Genomic DNA, 20,030 nt, shown 5'->3' on the forward strand with positions numbered 1-20,030 from the left:
ATATCCAATGAGTATTGGAAGATTATGGTCAGTACCTCCGTAATTCCCACCTTTACTCCCCTCAGCATCCTAGGATCCATTTCAACTGGTCCTGGTACAGCCAGCTTTCTAGTACCTCCTCTTTATCAATTTTTATCCCATCCAATATTCAACTACAGCTCATTAACTGTAGCAGTGGGCCCGGGCGGCGCTTCAGTAGACAGTTCGAAAAGGCAAAGTCACAGTCTCGGTCTTAAGTGCTCTGCTCATCAAGAACAACCACACAAACAAAATGGTTTTACAATGCTTAGCTCTTATCTCCAGTCAAATTTATCAGTTGGCTCGTTGGTATGATTCTCGCTTCGGGGTTATTGGTTGAAACTTGCGGGAGATCCCGGAGGAGCCCTTATTTTGCCCGCGAATTATGAACTTGCTGTTCGAACTTCTGGAAAAAAAAACACTGGCTTTGATACAGAGCTTTTCACGAACTCAGGACGTCCCAAAGGTCTTTAACCCCATTGAAGTCCCTTTGAAGATTTGTAATGTGGGGAAAAATGTGCCCAAATCGCCCCCACATTAATCTCAACTCTTTGGGAAGGAGTTCGGTGCAAAGACTCAGGCGCCTCAATGATGTGGACTTTCTTTGAATGAGTTCTGCTTGTAACTGCACTCGAGCTTGAAACAGCTCCTGGGCCTCCATCTCACGGGAGCAGAGTGTGGTCGCTGTGCAGCGGTTAGCAAGTCGGTGACGAGCTTGGGGTTGAGACGCGTCGCTTTCAATCTATGAAATTTCACCAAGGCCCAGAGAAAAGAAATGCTGAATGGAACAGTCCCTGTGAGCGATGGATTGAAGGGGACGACGCTCCGAGCTCAGCTGGAGAACGCACAGTGCAGTAAAAGGGTTCGCAACCGTAAATGTCAGATTTATTAATCATGCAATAATTAGAAGTATAATTAACAACAGCTCTTCAACAAATCTTTGCGAATTTTAACCGAGGAACTCCAACACGTTATAGTTCCGAGTTCGATATACAAGTTAATCAAACCTTTAACGAATTCTAACGTATCTGTTCCAAACTTTTGATATCTTTTCCTTACCTCTACTACGTGACAATGTGCAAGTTTAATAGTGTAACCTAACACAACTGCCCACCTTCTGATGGAAGGTTTTCGACCGGAAACGTTAAATCTGCTTCTCTCTCCACAGCTGCTGCCTGACCTGTTGAGTGTTTCCAGCACTTTCTATTTTTATTACCCGACCTTGTTACCAGAGTATCACTTCCCTTATCCCCTTACCACACTCCTTCCTTACATGTAGCCTTGTCCGAGAAACAGGCTCCATTCGCACAACGGGATGTTCTGCTTCAGGCATTCATTGGAACTATAAGGGGATCCAGTGGAGGCAGCATATTTGGATTTCCAAAAGGCATTCGATAAGCAAACACGTAAAAGCTTGTTACACAAGATAAGGGCTCATGGGACTGGAGGTAATGTATTAGCAAGAATAGAGGTTTGGTTAATGGACAGAAAATAGAGAGTAGGAATTATCGGGTCATTTTCAGATTGGCAGGCTGTAACTAGTGGGGTGCCGCAAGGATCAAGTGCGCATGCTTCAGCTATTTACAGTCGATATTACTGACTTAGATGAAGGGACAGAGTGTAATGTATCCAAGTTTTCTGATGATACAAAGCTAGGTGGGAAAGTAAGCTGTGAGAAGGACACAAAGAGCCTACAATGGGATATAGACAGATTAAGTGAGTGGGCGGGCAAGAAGGTGGCAGATGGAATATAATGTAGGGAAATGTGAGGTTATTCACTTTGGTAGGAAGAATAGACACACAGAATAATTTTAAATGGTGCAAAGCAATTAATTATTTCGTTCCGCAAATGAAAGTTATGGGGTAAGTAATGGTAATTTATACAATTCTAATTTTTTCAAATCAGCTGAATGTAGTCAATTTCATCAGGTTGTCATTTAAAAACTGTTATAAAAGTCACTTTCCTGACCAGGAATCGAAATCGTGTTGCGGAGGTGAAAGGACTGGTTTTCTGAATCATTTAAAGGTGATCGCTATAAATCACGCAGCATAGGTTTAAAATCACGGCTACAATTTGTTTCGGTATAGAAGAACGGGAATGAATATGACTATAAAATCACCATACAACGCCCGCGGTGAGAGTGGGTTCGAGCTTACAATTAAGTTAAGTCTGCGAAGTTACCGCTGAGCTGATGCTGAGGCCGATCAAAGAATGAGAAAACGCTCAATATAAAGGATGAGCTCACAAACATCAAGCACAGTGCAGTCTGGTCAACGTCAAGCCCCTCCTTTCTTATTCAGAGACATGAGCGGGAGTCAGACACCACAAACTTTAATTAAAGGCACAGATACGAGTAACACTTCCAAATCTTTTCACTGTAAAATTATTTCACTTTATTTAATGGCTGACTGCATTGAATCTGAAAATGATCACCATGAGATTTTATGTTCGCTGCTGATTCGCTTTTCCGTGGACACTAACGCTCCGGTTTCCGTAGTGCAGCGACTATCATGTTCGCCTCCTACATGAACAGTTCCCACATCGAGCCCGGGTGGATATGTTCGAGTGGAACCTTTTTATTCTGCGCAATAACCGGTCTGGTTATATTGAACAAAATATGCCCCAGATTCCTGATGTCGTAAGTAATGAACATTTTAAACCAGCCTCCTAAAATACGATGGGCCTTGAAATTGCGATCGGAGGTTTGGCTCCGGCTTACGCCTCCGAACCGAGAAACAAATCCCAATTAACTGGTGTCTCCGGAGCTTCGCACACTTGCGGTCTTGGGCCTGCTGGCGTATGCCTGCATAAATGCCCACGGATACCATTGGCGCTCACGGTTCGGCAGCATCCCTGGATTCACGTTGGCCAGGCCAACCAATCTAACAGGGGGATTCCTATGATGCTTTATGTACGGAATCCCATAAGCAAAATAGAAATCTCCAAATAAATAACATTTCACACCACGGAAGTAAGAATAAATGGTCACATGTTCAAAATAAATGAATTTAATTAAGCACTCAATGGTCTCATTCTGTGACGTTATGACTCCTCTCTGTCCCACAGAACAGTGAGAGGGAAATAGAGGGCGAGCACGATTTCAACGAGGAACAGGTGCAGGAAGTTTTTATACAGTTCTTCATATGCCAGTAAATCTTTTAAAATTATTTCACTTGAACTTTTCAAAGGAGCATTTCAAGGAGCTGGGAAGAAGTTTAAAATTGGGGTTGTTAAAAAAAAAAATCCTCCCCGTTGGGTAATTGAACCCCGGTCTCTCACGTGACAGGCGAAGATACTCACCACTAAACTAACGAGGAACTGAAAACTGCAGTGTTTGATCAGAACTAGAATGGACCTGTGAACAGAGTGAGAAAGAGACAGAAGGGACAGACAGACAGAGAGAGAGACAGGGACAAACAGAGAGGCAGAGACAAAGAGAGAGACAGATAGAGACAAAGAAAGGGAGACAAGCACAAAGAGCGAGTGGTCCCAGGGATGAGTTGACTTCAGTTATGTTGAGAGACTGAGAAGCTGGAATTGTTTCCTGCAGAAGGTTAAGAGGAAACTTAATCGAGGTTTTTAAATGTACAAGATGTTTTGATAAGAGTAAATAAGGAGAATCTGTTTCCAGTGGCAGGAGGGTCGGTAACTGGAGGAGACTAATTGAACCTAACTGGCAAAAGTACCAGAGGGGAGATGAGTTTCTTTTACCACAGCCAGTTGTTGTGACAGGGAATGCACTGCCTGAAAGGGCGGTGGAGCAGACGCAATAGTAACTTTCCAAAGTGAATTGAATAAATAATTGTAAAGGAGAAATTTGCAGGACTATGGGGAAAAGCAGTGGATTGGGACTATTTGAAGAGCTCTTTCAAAGTGCTAGTGCAGACATAAATGGGCTGCATGGCCTCCTTCTGTGCCGTATCATCTATGATTCTATGAATCTATGATTTAAAATTCAAATTGAATGTTTTGAAATATAAATGTAACATTTTAAAACGTAACAAAATTTACCTAAACGAATTTTAAATGTAAGTGTATGTTTATATCACTTTAAAAATATATTTTAATATTGATTTTAACCCTTACGATGGTAAAAGAAAGCCTTATGCCTGCTGTTATCAGGTGTAAGGGTTTCCTGGGCATTCGCTGGACAGTAGTTAGCCCAACTCTGTGACAGCAAAAGTGATGTTGTAGCGGATGCGGTGAATCTGTCAAAGCGAAACTTGACAGATCGCAAATTCTGGGCGTGCGGATACCTGGCACTTGTGTAGTCGTTCTGAAGGTGTACAATAGCCTATGCTGTGCACTCGCTGTAGGAAGCACCGTAAAATCCGGGCCATGGTGTAAAATAAGATATGCATAACAGTTCATCACATAGAAAGCACAATATATGTTAGTGAAGTACCTTTAGCATTTATGTCATTCTGTAAATTAAGATTATCGGTTAATTAATAATAATTAAGACAATTTTCCAGGTTAGATGCATGTTAGATTTGAAACAAAATTAGTTTAATTTAATAAAAAACTGTTATAAAAATGACTTCCCTGACCGGGAATTGAACCTGGACAGTAAGAGTGCCGAATTCTAATCATGAGACTGCCAGGGAATACTGAAGTAAAGTGATGCAATAATCGTAATTAGAATGAGTCAATCTGTATTGGATACAAATTAATTTCACGTGTTTACATGTAAAGCATTTCATGACTCTGCAGCTTATAGATCTATTTACATTATATCTGAAATATTTTGTCATTTATTGGGGTGCATCTATCTTCATTGGAAACCTCATTAAAGTGCTCGAACCTCTTCTATTTCCATCATACTGGCTGTACAAGAGCCACAAATCAAATGTAATCTCACACGGCGCGCTGGCATCTTCCAGTTCTATATATGTATATAGAGAATTAATGGTGAAAGGTCATCGACCTAAAGGTTACACATACATGTAAAAATACTGGAGTCAGTTGTACATTTATTTTCTTTATTTTTATAACATACTTCAGGATATTAATATATAAATATCTGTGTTTGAAACTGTGATTGTCCTAAATGGATTTTGGGTGTATCATTGCGCTGGTGATGAATAAATGTGAATGTATCTGTGTGTTATTGATCAATGTATTTGTGTGTATCGGTGTTCTGCATAAAGTCATTTGCGTGTAATTTAAAAGTAAGACAGAAATAAATAGCCAGAACATATTTTTGAATGAGACAGCTTCACCCAAATAAATGAATAAATAATACCGATACATGTAAATATTGGATAAGTAACTGAAGGAATAAAGTTTGCAGACCTCGGGGAAAGGGCGGGGGAGTGGGACTAGCTGAAGGGCTCTTGCAGAGAGCCGGCACGGGCTGGACGGGCCGAATGGCCTCTTTCTATGGTGTATCCATTCTCTGATTCTATGATGTTGTTCTGTAAGTGGTGAAAGGCGACTACAGTGGCTGACCAGCACCTCAGGGATGAGCAATAAATGCTGGCCTTGCCAGCGAGACCTACATCCCAGAAACCAATCTAATAAAATACATCTAATTCAAGTTCTCATTGTTGTGAGATAACCATTAATATATTACTTATCCAGACTCATATGTTCTGGCTCTTTATGTCTGTCTTACCTTTAAATGCCACGCAAATACATTTATACAGAACACAGATACACACAAATACATTGAGAAATAACACACAGATACAATCACATTTATTCATCACCAGCTCACTGATACACCTAAAATCCATTTAGAAGAATCTCACTTTCAAACACAGATATTTATATATTGATAACCTGATGGATATGATAAAAGTCAAGAAATTAAATGTACAACTGACACACAAGGGGAGACTGGATAGGCACTTGAGGGAAATAAACTTTCAGGGCTATGGGGGTCGAGCGGGGGGAATGGGACTGACTGGATTGCTCCACAGCGAGCCGGCACGGACTCGAAGGGCCGAATGGCCTCCTTCTGTGCCGCTATGACTCTATGACTCAATGACATGCAAAGGATCGCATCAGAACACAAACACTCACTTGATATAGAAACATGCCACCCATATACACACAGTCACAGCTGATATTGTCACACGAAGCTGGTTCCATTTCTGTGAAAAGTCTACACGCCAAAAGTTTAATTGTTTTTCACAAACTGCCCGCCCTGTTGTGTATTTCGAGCAGTTTCCTACTTTCACAGTGGCGATTCTGCGGCTGGGTATCGTGTCATAAACACTCAACATTTTACACCAAGGCTCCTAAAATACAATGAGCTCGGGATAAAGGTTCATCACATGCTGAGGGCTAATTAAATGATTGAAGTTCCACAAAATGACTTTATGGATTAATAAATGATGTTTAAACCAATTATTCTTTTTTCCACATGAAAGTCATGTAATTCATTTAAATCAGGTCTCGAATTAAAAACTGTTACTCCCCTGACCTGGAATCAAATCCAAGAGAACGCTGAATCCTAACCACTAGGGAACGTTGCATTGCACCGTCACAATATTTATCAATGCATGTGAGTCTATTTGGAGTAAAGTATGCAATAGCGAAATACTGCAGAGGCTGGGAATCTGACATAAAAACAGAAAATTCTAGAAATACTCAGCAAGTCAGGCAGCATCTGTGGAGAGAGAAACAGAGTTAACGTTTCAGGTCGATGACCTTTCGTCAGAACTGGGAGAAGTTAGAGATGAAACAGATTTTAGGCAAATGGGGGAGGGGAGGAAACAGCAAGAGGCAATATTAGTGATAAGGTGGAAGGCAGGAGAGATTAAATGACAAAAGGGATGAAGGTGCGAGGCAAAAGGAGATGGCAATGGGACAAGTAAAGGAAGGAGAGATGGGACCAGAGGAGGTGTAAATGGGAATGGCAGAATCATCAACAGCTGACATCTGAAAAAATAGGAGCAGAGGTTATGGTCTGAAATTGTTGAACTCGATGTTGAGTCCAGAATGCTATAACTATTTTTACATGTATGTGTAATCTTTAGGTCGATGACCTTTCGTCATTAATTCTCTATATACAGATATAGAACTGGAAGACGCCAGCGCGCCGTGTGAGGTTCATTTGAGTTGTGGCTGTTGCACAGCCGGTATGAGGGAAACAGAAGAGGTTGGAGCATTTTACTGAGGTTTCGAATGAAGATAAATGAACCCCAATAAATCACAGAATCACAGAATCACAGAAACCCCACAGTGCAGATAGAGGCCATTTCGGCCCATCGAGCCTGCACCGACACATATCCCACCCGATCCCCGTAACCCCTACACCAACACATATCCCACCCTATCCCCGTAATCCCACGTATTTAATCCCCCTAACACTAAGGGTCAATTTATCATAGCTTCAGGTACATGTAACTAGATTTATAAGCCGCAGTGTCATGAAATGCTTTTTGATGTAAGCAATGAAAACGAATTTGTATCCAATACGGATTGACCCATTCTATTTACAATTATCGCATGAGGTTTCCGTGTTCCCTGGTAGTCTAGTGGTTAGAATTCGGCGCTCTCATCGCCGCGCCGGGGTTCGATTCCTGGTCAAATATCCAATTTTTGTAACAGTTTTTAATTAATTTAAACTAACTTGTTAAAATTACTTACATGTATCTAATGTGAACAAATGTTTGAATTACCATTAATTAACCGATAATCTTAATTTGCAGAATGAATTAAATGCTAAAGATGCTTCAATAACGTGTATTGTGCTTTCTATGTGATGAACTGTTATGCATATCTCATTTTACACCATGGCCCAGATTTTACGGTGCTTCCGACAGCGAATGCACAGCGTAGGCTCTCGTACGCCTTCAGAACCCCCCGCAAGTTCCAGGTTTCCGCACGCCCGAAAGCCCAGAACTTGTGATCTGTCAAGTTTCGCTTGGACAGAGCCACCGCATCCGCTACAACATCACTTCTGCTGGTGCAGAGTTGGGCTAACTACTGCCCAGCGGATGCCCAGGAAACCCTTACACCTGGTAATAGAATCATAGAAATTTACGGCACAGAAAGAGGCCATTCGGCCCTTCGTGTCCACGTTGGTCGAAAGAGCTATCCAGCCTAATAGCAGGCGTAAGACCTTCTTTTGCCAGTGCACGGGTGAAAATAAATGTTAATTTCTTTTTTTTAATGATATACACATACATACATGTTAAATTAGTTTAGGTAAACTCTGGCCCGTTTTAAATTTGTTCAAATATATATTTCATAAAATTAAAAATTGTATTTTAAATGTTTAATTAATTTCATTAAGTTTGAACAAGTCATCATTTATTTTTATTTCCGTGGTGTGAAATGTTATTTATTTGGAGATGTCGACTATGTTATGGGGTTTCTGTACATAAATGGAATCCCCATTACCCTCATAGGAACCCCCCTTTTTGATTGGTTGATCTGGCCCATGTGATCTCAGGGATGCTTGCGAACTGTGTGCGCCCCTGGGATCCGTGGGCCTTTATGCAGGCGGACGGCAGCAGGCCCAGGGCGGCAAGAGTCCGAAGCTCCGGAGACACCAGGTAATTCGGATTTGTTTTTCGATTCCGAGGCCTTAGCCGGTGGCGAGCCCCCGATCGCAATTTCCAGGCCAATGTATTTCAGGAGTCTGGTTTAAAATGTTCATTGCTTATGTCACCAGGAGTCTTGTGCAACTTTTGTTCAATTTAACAGGACCGGTTATTGCACAGAATAACATTTTCTGGAACATGAATACTGCAGTTGTGGCCGAACCAGCGTTTTATAAAGGTTCATCATAACTTCCTTGCTTTTGTGCTCTATGCCTCTATTTGTAAAGCCCCGGATTCCATAAGCTTTTTAAACTGATTTCTCAACCTGTCCTGCCACCTTCAATGATTTGTGCACATATACCCCCAGGTATCTCTGTTCCTGCACCCACTTTGGAAATGTATCCTTTAATTTATATTGCCTCTCCTCATTCTTCCAAACAAAATGTATCACTTCACAGTTTTCTGCATTTAACTTCATCTGCCACATGTCCGCCCATTCCACCAGCCTGTCCATGTCCACTTGGAGTCTATCACTACACTCCTCACTGCTCACGAAACTTCCAAGTTTTGTATTATCAGCAAGTTTTGAAATTGTGCCCTGGACACCTAACTCCAAATAATTAATATATGTCAAGATGGGCCGTGGTCCTAGTACCGACCCCTGGGGAACACCTTCCTCCAGTCAGAGAAATAACCGTTCACCACTACTCTGTTTCCTGTCTCTTAGCCAATTTCACATCCATGTCTAAGTAAGCTTCGGGAAAACAAAAGTCGATAAATAAACAAAAACTAGAAAATTAAAAAGTAATATAAGGGTTAAGTCATGGCAGTAGAGCTCGGACCTGTGTCATGCTCCTCCTGTAACATGTGGGAAATCAGGGACGCTTCCTGTGTCCCTGACGACTATGTGTGCGGGAAGTGTGTCCAGCTGCAGCTCATGTGGGACCGCATGACGGCCCTTGAGCTGCAGATGGACTCACTTTGGAGCATCCACGATTCTGAGAGGGGTGTGGATAGCACATTTAGTGAGTTGGTCACACCGCAGGTTAAGGCCAGCGTAGACAGTACATGGGTGACCAAAAGGCAGAGCAAGGGCAGGAAGGTAGTGCAGAAATCCCCTGGGGTTGTCTCCCTTAGCAACAGGTTCACCGTCTTAGGTACTGTTGTCGGGGGGGGTGACGCATCGGGGGAAGGCACCAGCAGCCAGGCTCATGGCACCATGACTGGCTCTGTTGCAAAGAAGGGAGGGAAAAAGAGTGGCAGGGCTATAGTAATAGGGGATTCGATTGTAAGGGGAATAGATAGGGGTTTCTGTGGTCGCGACCGAGACTCCAGGATGGTATGTTGCCTCCCTGGTGCAAGGGTCAAGGATGTCTCGGCGCGGGTGCAGAACATTCTGGAGGGGGAGGGGGAACAGCCAGTTGTCGTGATACATGTTGGTACCAACGACGTAGCTAAAAAAAGGGAAGAGGTCCTACAAGTAGAATTTAGGGAGTTAGGAGCCAAGCTAAAAAGTAGGACCTCGAAGGTAGTAATCTCTGGATTACTACCAGTGCCACGTGCTAGTAAGAGTACAGAGAACAGGATAGTTAGGCTAAATACGTGGCTTGAGCAGTGGTGTAAGAGGGAGGGTTTTAAATTTTTGAGGCATTGGAACCAGTTTTGTGGTAGGTGTGACCTATACAAAAGGGACGGTCTACACCTGTGCAGAGATGGAACTGATGTTCTCGGGGTAATTTTTGATAAAGCAGTTCGGGAGCATTTAAACTAGTATGGCAGGGGGCTAGAAACCTATGTAGTGAAATAGAGGAAAGTGAAAGGCAGACAGAAATAAATGGTAAAAGGGTGAGGAACAAAAAACAAAGGGCCAAACTAATTCATAAAAAATGTGAGCATAAAAAAAGCCTGAGGGTTTTATACCTTAATGCGAGAAGCATCAGGAACAAGGTAGATGAATTAGCTGTGGAAATAGAGGTTAATAATTATGATCTAATTGGGATTACGGAAACATGGTTGCAGGGTGAGCAGGGCTGGGAGCTTAACATACAGGGGTATTCAGTATTTAGGAAGGATCGACAAAAAAGAAAGGGAGGAGGGGTAGCATTGCTAGTAAAAGAGGGGATAAATGCAATTGAAAGGAAGGATATTAACTCAGTTAATACAGAATCTATATGGGTGGAGCTAAGAAATAGCGAGGGGCGAAAAACATTAATAGGAGTGGTATATAGGCCTCCAAATAGTAAAATAGAGGTTAGGGAGGGCATCACGAGGGAAATTAGAGAAGCGTGCAATAAGAGCACAGCTGTCATCATAGGTGACTTTAACTTACATATAGATTGGACTAGCCTAATCAGTAAAAATAATGAGGAGGAGGAATTCCTTGAGTGTTTAAGGGATGGTTATCTGGATCAATATGTCGAGGAACCAACTCGGGAACAGGCTATATTGGACTGGGTACTGTGCAATGAGAAGGGACTAATCAGTAATCTTGTTGTACGGGGACCCTTGGGTCAGAGCGATCATAACATGATCGATTTCTCACTCGAAATGGAGAGCGAAGAAATTGACTCAGAGACTAAGGTCCTGAATTTAAACAAGGGGAATTATGATGCCATGAGACGGGAACTGAGTAGGTCTGATTGGACAACGTTCCTGAGAGGACTGGAGGTAGATAAACAATGGCAAACATTTAAAGATAGAATGACAAAATTGCAAAAATTGTTTATACCAATCTGGCATAAAAGGAAATCTAAAAAGGTGAATCAACCGTGGATAACAGGGGAAATTAGAGACAGCATAAAATCCAAAGATAGGGCGTATAAAATAGCCAAAAAAAGCGCCAGAGCGGAAGATTGGGAACAGTTTAAGATAGAGCAAAGGAGGGCAAAGGGCATGATCAAGAGGGGCAAAATAGCTTACGAAAACAAGCTGGCGGAAAATATAAAAACTAACTCCAAAAGCTTTTATAAATATATCAAAAGGAAAAGACTGGTGAAAACCAAAGTTGGTCCATTGCAGTCAGATACGGGGGAATATATAATGGGAAATAAGGAAATGGCAGATCAACTAAATGCATACTTTGGGTCAGTCTTTACGAAGGAAGACACAAAAAACCTCCCTGGGATATCGGGAAAAATAGGGACATTGGCAAAGGAGGAACTGACGCAAATCAATATCTCTAAGGATATGGTGTTAAGGAAGCTAAAGGGATTGAAGGTGGACAAATCCCCAGGGCCTGATAACATGCATCCTAGGGTACTGAAGGAGGTGGCCCTAGAGATAGCGGATGCACTAAGGATGATTTTTCAGAATTCATTAGACTCGGGAACAGTGCCGATGGATTGGAGGGTAGCTAACGTTACCCCACTATTCAAAAAGGGGGGTAGGGAAAAGCAGGTAATTACAGACCTGTAAGCCTTACATCAGTTGTGGGCAAAATGCTGGAGTCCATCATTAAGAATGAAATAGCGGAGCACTTAGCAAATGGGGACAGGATAGGACAGAGTCAACATGGATTTACAAAGGGTAAATCGTGCTTGACTAATCTATTGGAATTTTTTGAGGGAGTAACTGGTAGAATAGATGGGGGAGAGCCAGTAGATGTGGTGTACCTGGACTTCCAAAAGGCCTTCGATAAGGTCCCACATAAAAGATTAGCATGGAAAATTGAGGCTCATGGGATAAAGGGGAAAGTTTTGGCGTGGATAGGGAACTGGCTGTCAGATAGAAAACAGAGAGTTGGAATAAACGGCTCATTTTCTGAATGGCAGGCAGTAACAAGTGGGGTACCACAGGGATCTGTCCTGGGCCCCCAGCTGTTCACAATTTACATTAATGACCTGGATCAGGGAGTCGGATGCAGCATTTCCAAATTTGCAGACGACACTAAACTAGGAGGTGGGGTGGGCTCAGAGGAAGAGACCAGGAAGCTCCAGAGCGATTTGGACAGACTGGGCGATTGGGCGGATAAATGGCAGATGCACTATAATGTGGACAAGTGCGAAGTTATCCACCTTGGGTGCAGGAACGGGAGGGCAAATTATTATTTAAATGGCAATAGATTGGGAGAGGGGGAAGTACAGAGAGACCTGGGTGTTCTTGTACACCAGTCACTGAAGGCGAGCATGCAGGTGCAACAGGCGGTCAAGAAGGCAAACGGTATGCTGGCCTTCATAGCAAAAGGGTTAGAATACAGGAACAGGGATACCTTGCTGCAGCTGTACAGGGCACTGGTGAGACCACACCTCGAGTACTGTGTACAGTTTTGGTCGCCTCATCTGAGGAAGGATGTTCTTGCCATGGAGGGGGTGCAGCGGCGATTCACCAGGCTGATACCAGGAATGGCGGGAATGACCTATGAGGAGAGACTATGTAGTTTAGGGATGTACACACTGGAGTTTAGAAGATTGAGAGGGGACCTCATAGAAGTGTATAAAATTCTGACAGGTCTAGACAGACTGGATGCAGAAGGAATGTTTCCCTTGGCGGGTGAGAACAGAACTAGAGGACATAATTTAAGGATAAGGGCTAAACCATTTAGGACAGAGATGAGGGGGAATTTCTTCACTCAGAGAGTGGTGAACCTGTGGAACTCATTGCCACAGAGGGCAGTGTACGCCAGCTCATTAAATATATTTAAGAGGGAATTAGATATATTTCTACGGGCAAAAGGGGTTAAGGGTTACGGAGAGAAGGCGGGGACGGGATACTGAATTAAAGGATCAGCCATGATCTCATTAAATGGCGGAGCAGGCACGAAGGGCCGAATGGCCTACTCCTGCTCCTATCTTCTATGTATCTATGTATGCTGGCACTGTCCCTCTTATTCCATGGGCTTCAACTTTGCTGGCAAGCCTGTTATGCGGCACTTAATCAAGTGCCTTTTGGAAGTCCATGTTCACCACATCAACCGCATTTCCCTCATCAACCCTTTCTTTCACCTCATCAAATAATTTAACCAACTTGGTAAAAGACGATTTGCCTTTAACAAATCCGTGCAGACTTTCCTTAATTCATCCATACTTGTCCAAGTGACTGGTCATTTTGTCCAGGATTACCCTGTCTAAAAGCTTCCTGACTACCGACGTTAAGCTGACTGGCCTGTAGTTGCTGGGTTGAACCTTATACTCCTTTTTGAACAAGGGTGTAACATTTGCAATTCTCCAGACGTCTGGCACCACCGCCGTATCCAATGAGTATTGGAAGATTGTGGCCAGTAACTTCACAATTTCCACCTGTGCTTCCCTGAGCATCCTAGGATGCATTTCATCTGGTCCTGGTGACTTATGGACATAAATACAGCCAGCTTTCCTGGTACCTCCTCTTTAACAATTGTTATCACATCCAATATCTGAACCACAGCTCAATAACTGTAGGTCTGGGACCGGACGGCGCTTCAGAAGACAGGTCCAAAAGGCAAAGTCATTGTCTCGGTCTCAAGTGCTCTGCTCATCAAGTAAAACCACACAGAAAAAATGGTTTTACAATGGTTAGCTCTTATTTCCAATAGTATTTATCAGTTGGCTCGTTGCTTTAGAAGTATGATTCTCGCTTCGGGGTTATTGGTTGAAACTTGCGAGAGGTTCCCGGTTCAAATCCCGGACGAGCCTTTATATTGCCAGCGAATTATGAACTTGCTGTTCGAACTTCTGCAAAAAAAAAACACTGGCATTGATACAGAGCTTTTCACGAACTCAGGACGTCCCAAAGCGCTTTATAACCATTGAAGTACCTTTGAAGTGTTGCAATGTGGGGAAAGGCGTGCCCAAATCACCCCCACATGAATCTCAACACGTTGGGAAGGTGCAAAGAATCAGGCGCCTCAATGACTTGGATTTTTTGAATGAGTTCTGCTTGAAACTGCACTGGAGCTTGAAACAGCTCCTGGGCCTCCATCTCACGGGAGCAGAGTGTGGTCGCTGTGCACCGGTGAGCGAGTCGGTGACGATCTCGGGGTTGAGACGCGTCCCTTTCAATCTATGAAATTTCACCAAGGTCCAGAAAGTAGAAACGCTGAATGGAACAGACCCTGTGAGCGATGGACTGAAGGGGACGGCGCTCCGAGCACAGCTGGGAAACGCGCAGAGCAGGAAAAGTGTTCGCAACAATAAATGTCAGATTTATTAATCTTGCAACAATTAGAAGTATAATTAACAACAGCTTTTAAACAAATCTTTGCGAATTTTAGCCGAGGAACTCCAACACTTTATAGTTCCGAGTTCGATATACAAGTTGCTCAAACCTTTATCGAATTCTAAAGTATCTGTTCCAAACTTTTGATATCTTTTCCTTACCTCTACTACGTGACAATTTGCACGTTTAATAGTGTAACCTAACACAACTGGCCACCTTCTGATGGAAGGTTTTCGACCTGAAACGTTAACTCTGCTTCTCTCTCCACAGATGCTGCCTGACCTGCTGAGTGTTTCCAGCACTTTTATTTCTATTACCCGACCTTGTTACCAAAGTATCACTTCACTTCTCTGCTTACCACACTCCTTCCTTACATGTCCGACAAACAGGCTCCATTGGCACAACGGGATGTTCTGCTTCAGGCATTAATTGGAACTATAAGGGGAACCAGTGGAGGCAGCATATTTGGATTTACAAAAGGCATTCGATAAGGCACCACGTAACAGGTTGTTACGCAAGATAAGGGCTCATGGGACTGGAGGTAATGTATTAGCAAGAATAGAGCATTGGTTAACGGACAGAAAACTGAGATTAGAGATAAACGGGTCATTTTCAGATTGGCAGGCTGTAACTAGTCGGGTGCCGCAAGGATCAAGTGCGCATGCTTCAGCTATTTACAGTCTATATTACTGACTTAGATGAAGGGACAGAGTGTAGTGTATCCAAGTTTTCTGATGATACAAAGCTAGGTGGGAAAGTAAGCTGTGAGGACACAAAGAGCCTACAATGGGATATAGACAGATTAAGTGATTGGGCGGGCAATAAGGCGACAGACGGAGTATAATGTAGGGAAATGTGAGGTTATTCACTGTGGTAGGAAGAATAGACAAACAGAATATTTTTTAAATGGTGCAAAGCTATTAATTAATTCATTCTGCAAAAGAAAGTTATCGGTTAATTAATGGTAATTAAAACAATTCTAAATTTTCCCATCAGCTGAATGTAGTCAATTTCATCAGATTTTGATTTTAAAACTGTGTTATAAAAGTTACTTATCTTACCAGGAATCGATCCCGTGTTACGGAGGTGAAAGGACTGGTTTTCTGAATCATTTAAAGGTGATCGCTATGAATCACGCAGCATTGATTTAAAATCACGGCTACAATTTGTTTCGGTGCAGAAGAAGGGGATTGAAAATGACGATAAAATCACTATGCAACGCCCGCGGTGAGAGAGGTTCGAGCTTACAATTAAGTTGGTGCTGCGAAGCAATCGCTGAGCTGATGCTGACGCCGGTCAATGAATGAGAAACCGTTCAATATAAAGGATGAGTTCACAAACACCAGGCGCAGTGCAGTCTGGTCAATGTCAAGCCTCTCCTTTCTTATTCAGAGACATGAGCGGGAGTCAGACGCCACAAACTTTAACTAAAGGCACAGATGCGAGTAATACTTCCAAATCTTTTCACTGTAAAATTATTCAATTTATGTAATGGCTGACTGCATTGCATCTGAAAATGATCGCCATCAGATTTTATGCTCGATGCTGATTCGCTTTTCCGTGGACACTAACGCTCCGGTTTCCGTAGTGCAGCGACGATCATGTTCGCCTCCTACATGAACAGTTCCCAAATCGAGCCCGGGTGGATATGTTCGAGTGGAAGATTTTTATTCTGCGCAATAACCGGCCCGGTTATATTGAACAAAATTTGCCCCAGATTCCTGATGTCGTAAGTAATAAACATTTTAAACCAGCCTCCTAAAATGCGATGGGCCTTGAGATTGCGATCGGAGGTTTGGCGCCGGCTTACGCCTCCGAACCGAGAAACAAATCCCAATTAACTGGTGTCTCCGGAGCTTCGCACTCTTGCGGTCTTGGGCCTGCTGGCGTACGCAAGCATAAAGGCCCACGGATACCATTGGCGCTCATGGTTCGGCAGCATCCGTTGGCCAGGCCAACCAATCACGCAGGGGATTCCTATGATGCTTTATGTACGGAATCCCATAAGCATAATAGAAATCTCCAAATAAATAACATTTCACACCACGGAAGTAAGAATAAATGGTCACATGTTCAAAATAAATGAATTTAATTAAGCATTCAATGGTCTCATTCTGTGCCGGTATGACTCCTCTCTGCCCCACACAACAGTGAGAGGGAAATAGAGGGGAGCACGATTCCAACGAGGAACAGGTGCAGGAAGTTTTTGTACAGTTCTTCTTATGTCGGTAAATCTTTTAAAATTATTTCAGTTGAACTTTTTCAGTTCAACTTTTCCAAGGAGCATTTCAAGGAACTGGGAAGAAATTAAAAAATTGGGGTTGTTAAAAAAAAACCTGCCGTCGTGGAATTGAATCCCGGTCTCGCCGCGTGATAGGCGGGGATACTCACCACTATACTAACGTGGAACTGAAATTTGCAGTGTTTGATCAGAACTAGAAGCTAACTGTGAACAGAGTGAGAAAGAGGCAGACAGACAGATAGAGAGACAGGGACAAAGAGGGAGGCAGAGACAAAGAGAGTGACAGGGACAAAGAGAGAGGCAGAGACAAAGAGAGAGACAGGGACAAAGAGAGTGACAGGGACAAAGAGAGAGGCAGAGACAAAGAGAGAGATAGGGACAAAGAGAGAGGCAGGGACAAAGAGAGTGACAGATAGAGACAAAAAAGAGAGACAAGCACAAAGAGCGAGTGGCCCCAGGGATGAGTTGACTTCAGTTATGTTGAGCGACTGAGAAGCTGCAATTGTTTTTCCGCAGAAGATTAAGAGGAAATTTAATCGAGGTTTGTAAATTTACAAGATGTTTTGATAAGAGTAAATAAGGAGAATCTGTTTCCAGTGGCAGGAGGGTCGGTAACTGGAGGACACCGATTGAACCTAACCGGCAAAAGGTACCAGAGGGGAGATGAGGAGTTTTTTTTACCACAGCCAGTTGTTGTGATCGGGAATGCGCTGCCTGAAAGGGCGGTGGAGCAGACACAATAGTAACTTTCCAAAGAGAATTGAATAAATAATTGTAAAGGAGAAATTTGCAGGTGTGCAGGTTAGGTTGATTGGCTATGATAAGTTGACCCTTAGTGTTCGGGGGATTAAATACGTGGGGTTACGGGGATAGGGTGGGATATGTGTTCGTGTAGGGGTTACGGGAATCGGGTGGGACATGTGTCGGTGCAGGCTCGATGGGCCGAAATGGCCTCTATCTGCATTGTGGGGTTTCTGTGTGATTCTGTGTGAAACATCAGGGGAGTGGGATTATTTGAAGAGCTCTTTCAAAGTGCCAGCACAGACTCAATGGGCTGCATGGGCTCCTTCTGTGCCGTATCAATCTATGATTCTATGAATCTATGATTTAAAATTCAAATTGAATGTTTTGAAATATAAATGTAAAACTTAAAATTTTAAACCTTGTCAAAATTTACCTAAACGAATTTTAAGTGTATGTTGATAGATTTTAGTTAACCAACGGTATTAAGGGATCATTGAAGTCTGTGAGACACTTCATAATTTTTTCTATAATCATTAATCAACCCACAACATTTTGTTGCACACTGCAGGAATTGCTAACATGTATACCGGATGACAGTCAAACTTTAAAAACTTTTTATAGAATCATAGAAAATTGCTTGAACCCCTCTGGTTAATGAAGGGAATTTTAATGGTTGAGTTCCGTATACACCTTGGAATTCTGGAAAACATGGTTTGTAGTTTGCAGAAACGCGGCTTAGACCTGCTGCTGTGAACCAAGGTAAAGCTGCACGACCCTTGAATAATCTTTCACAATTCAACTGAAAGCAGCCGGAATGTGCAGCTTTGAGAGGGGCTGTCTGCGCGGTCATGGCTGGAAACGGAAGTGAGCGAGCGAAACCGTAGAGTTCTGTGTGTGTGCACAACTGTACAGAATAACACAAATGTAACAGGACTTTGTTACATTGCATAACAAATGCGAATTGATCCATTTTTCTGCGATTGAAATGAACATGATTTACAAAAAGTTTCTGCTTGGTTCCGATCCGGGGACTATTGGCGTGTTAAGCGAACGTGATAACCACTACACTACGGAAACACTGGATAAAACAGTCGCCTTTTGCTATAAATCTATCAATCTATGAAGAAAGTTATTAAAGTTTTACTGTCACCCAGCAAACATGTTACAATTTCCTTCAGTGTGCAACACACATTTTTGTTGGTTTTAATACATTTATTAAGATTCTCACAGACTTCAATTGTCTTTGTCAGGACTGAAGTCCCTGACTGGGAATCAAACCAGATTGTTTTCAATGATGATAGGATTGTCCAATGAGGAGAGATTGAGTAGATTGGGCCTATAATCTCTGGAGTTCAGAAGAACGAGAGGAGTTCTCATTGAAAGGTACAATTTTCATGGAGGGCTTGAAAGGGTAGAAGCTGAGAGGTTGTTTCCCCTGGCTGGAGAGTCTAGAACTAGGGGGCAGAGTCTCAGGATAAGGGGCCGGCCATTTGAGAGTCAGATGAGGAGACATTTCTTCACTCAGAGGCTTGTGAATCTTTGCAATTCTCAACCTCAGAGGGCAGTGGATGCTCAGTCATTGAGTATATTCAAGGATTTGAGAGTCCATTTACACAGAATACAGAAAGTTAACGTTTGAGAGCTCATCCTTTATATTGAGTGGTTTCTCGCCCTTGAATCGGTCTCAGCTTTCGCTCAGCGGTTGCTTCGCAGCACCAACTTCTTTGTAAGTTCGAACTCTGTGTCACCGCGGGCGCAGACTGGGCTTTTTTCAATCCCCTTCAACACCGAAACACATTATAGCAGTGATTTTAATTTAGCAGTGTGACATTCTTCGAGGCACCATTAAATTATTCATATAACTTATTCCTGTTCGTGTTGCGAGCTGGGTTCGATTCCCGGTTAGGGAAGAAATTTTGACATCACCGTTTCTTATTCATGAATGCGATGTAATTATATTAAATTAATTGCATGCATCTAATGTGAATAAATAAGAACTGCTTTAATCACCATTAATTAACCGGTAACTTTATTTTGCAGAATGAAAGACATGATAATATGGTTACTGAGGGACAGTCGAAACTTCATTCATTTATTTTGCTCTTTGCATCTCCTGAACTGATAACTCATATCTCATTTTACACATTGCATTTTAGGAGAATGGTTTAAAATGTTAATTGCTTGAGAGAGCAGCGATCTGGGGCAACATTTGTAAAATTTAACGGGACCGGCTACTTCACAGAAAAAACCTATTCTCTCACATGATGTTTTCAGACCACACACTGACCGATCTTTGCTCGGCCCCAAGTGGATGATCTGATACTTGCCCGCGTTGAACTCCATTAATCACTGGTCAGGGGAGATTTAATAGAGGTGATCAAAATTATGGGGGAAA

The sequence above is a fragment of the Somniosus microcephalus genome, unplaced genomic scaffold, assembly GCF_052327205.1.
Source record: "Somniosus microcephalus isolate GS21.2 unplaced genomic scaffold, FLI_Smic_1.0 unresolved_chr4, whole genome shotgun sequence".
NCBI lineage: Eukaryota > Metazoa > Chordata > Chondrichthyes > Squaliformes > Somniosidae > Somniosus > Somniosus microcephalus.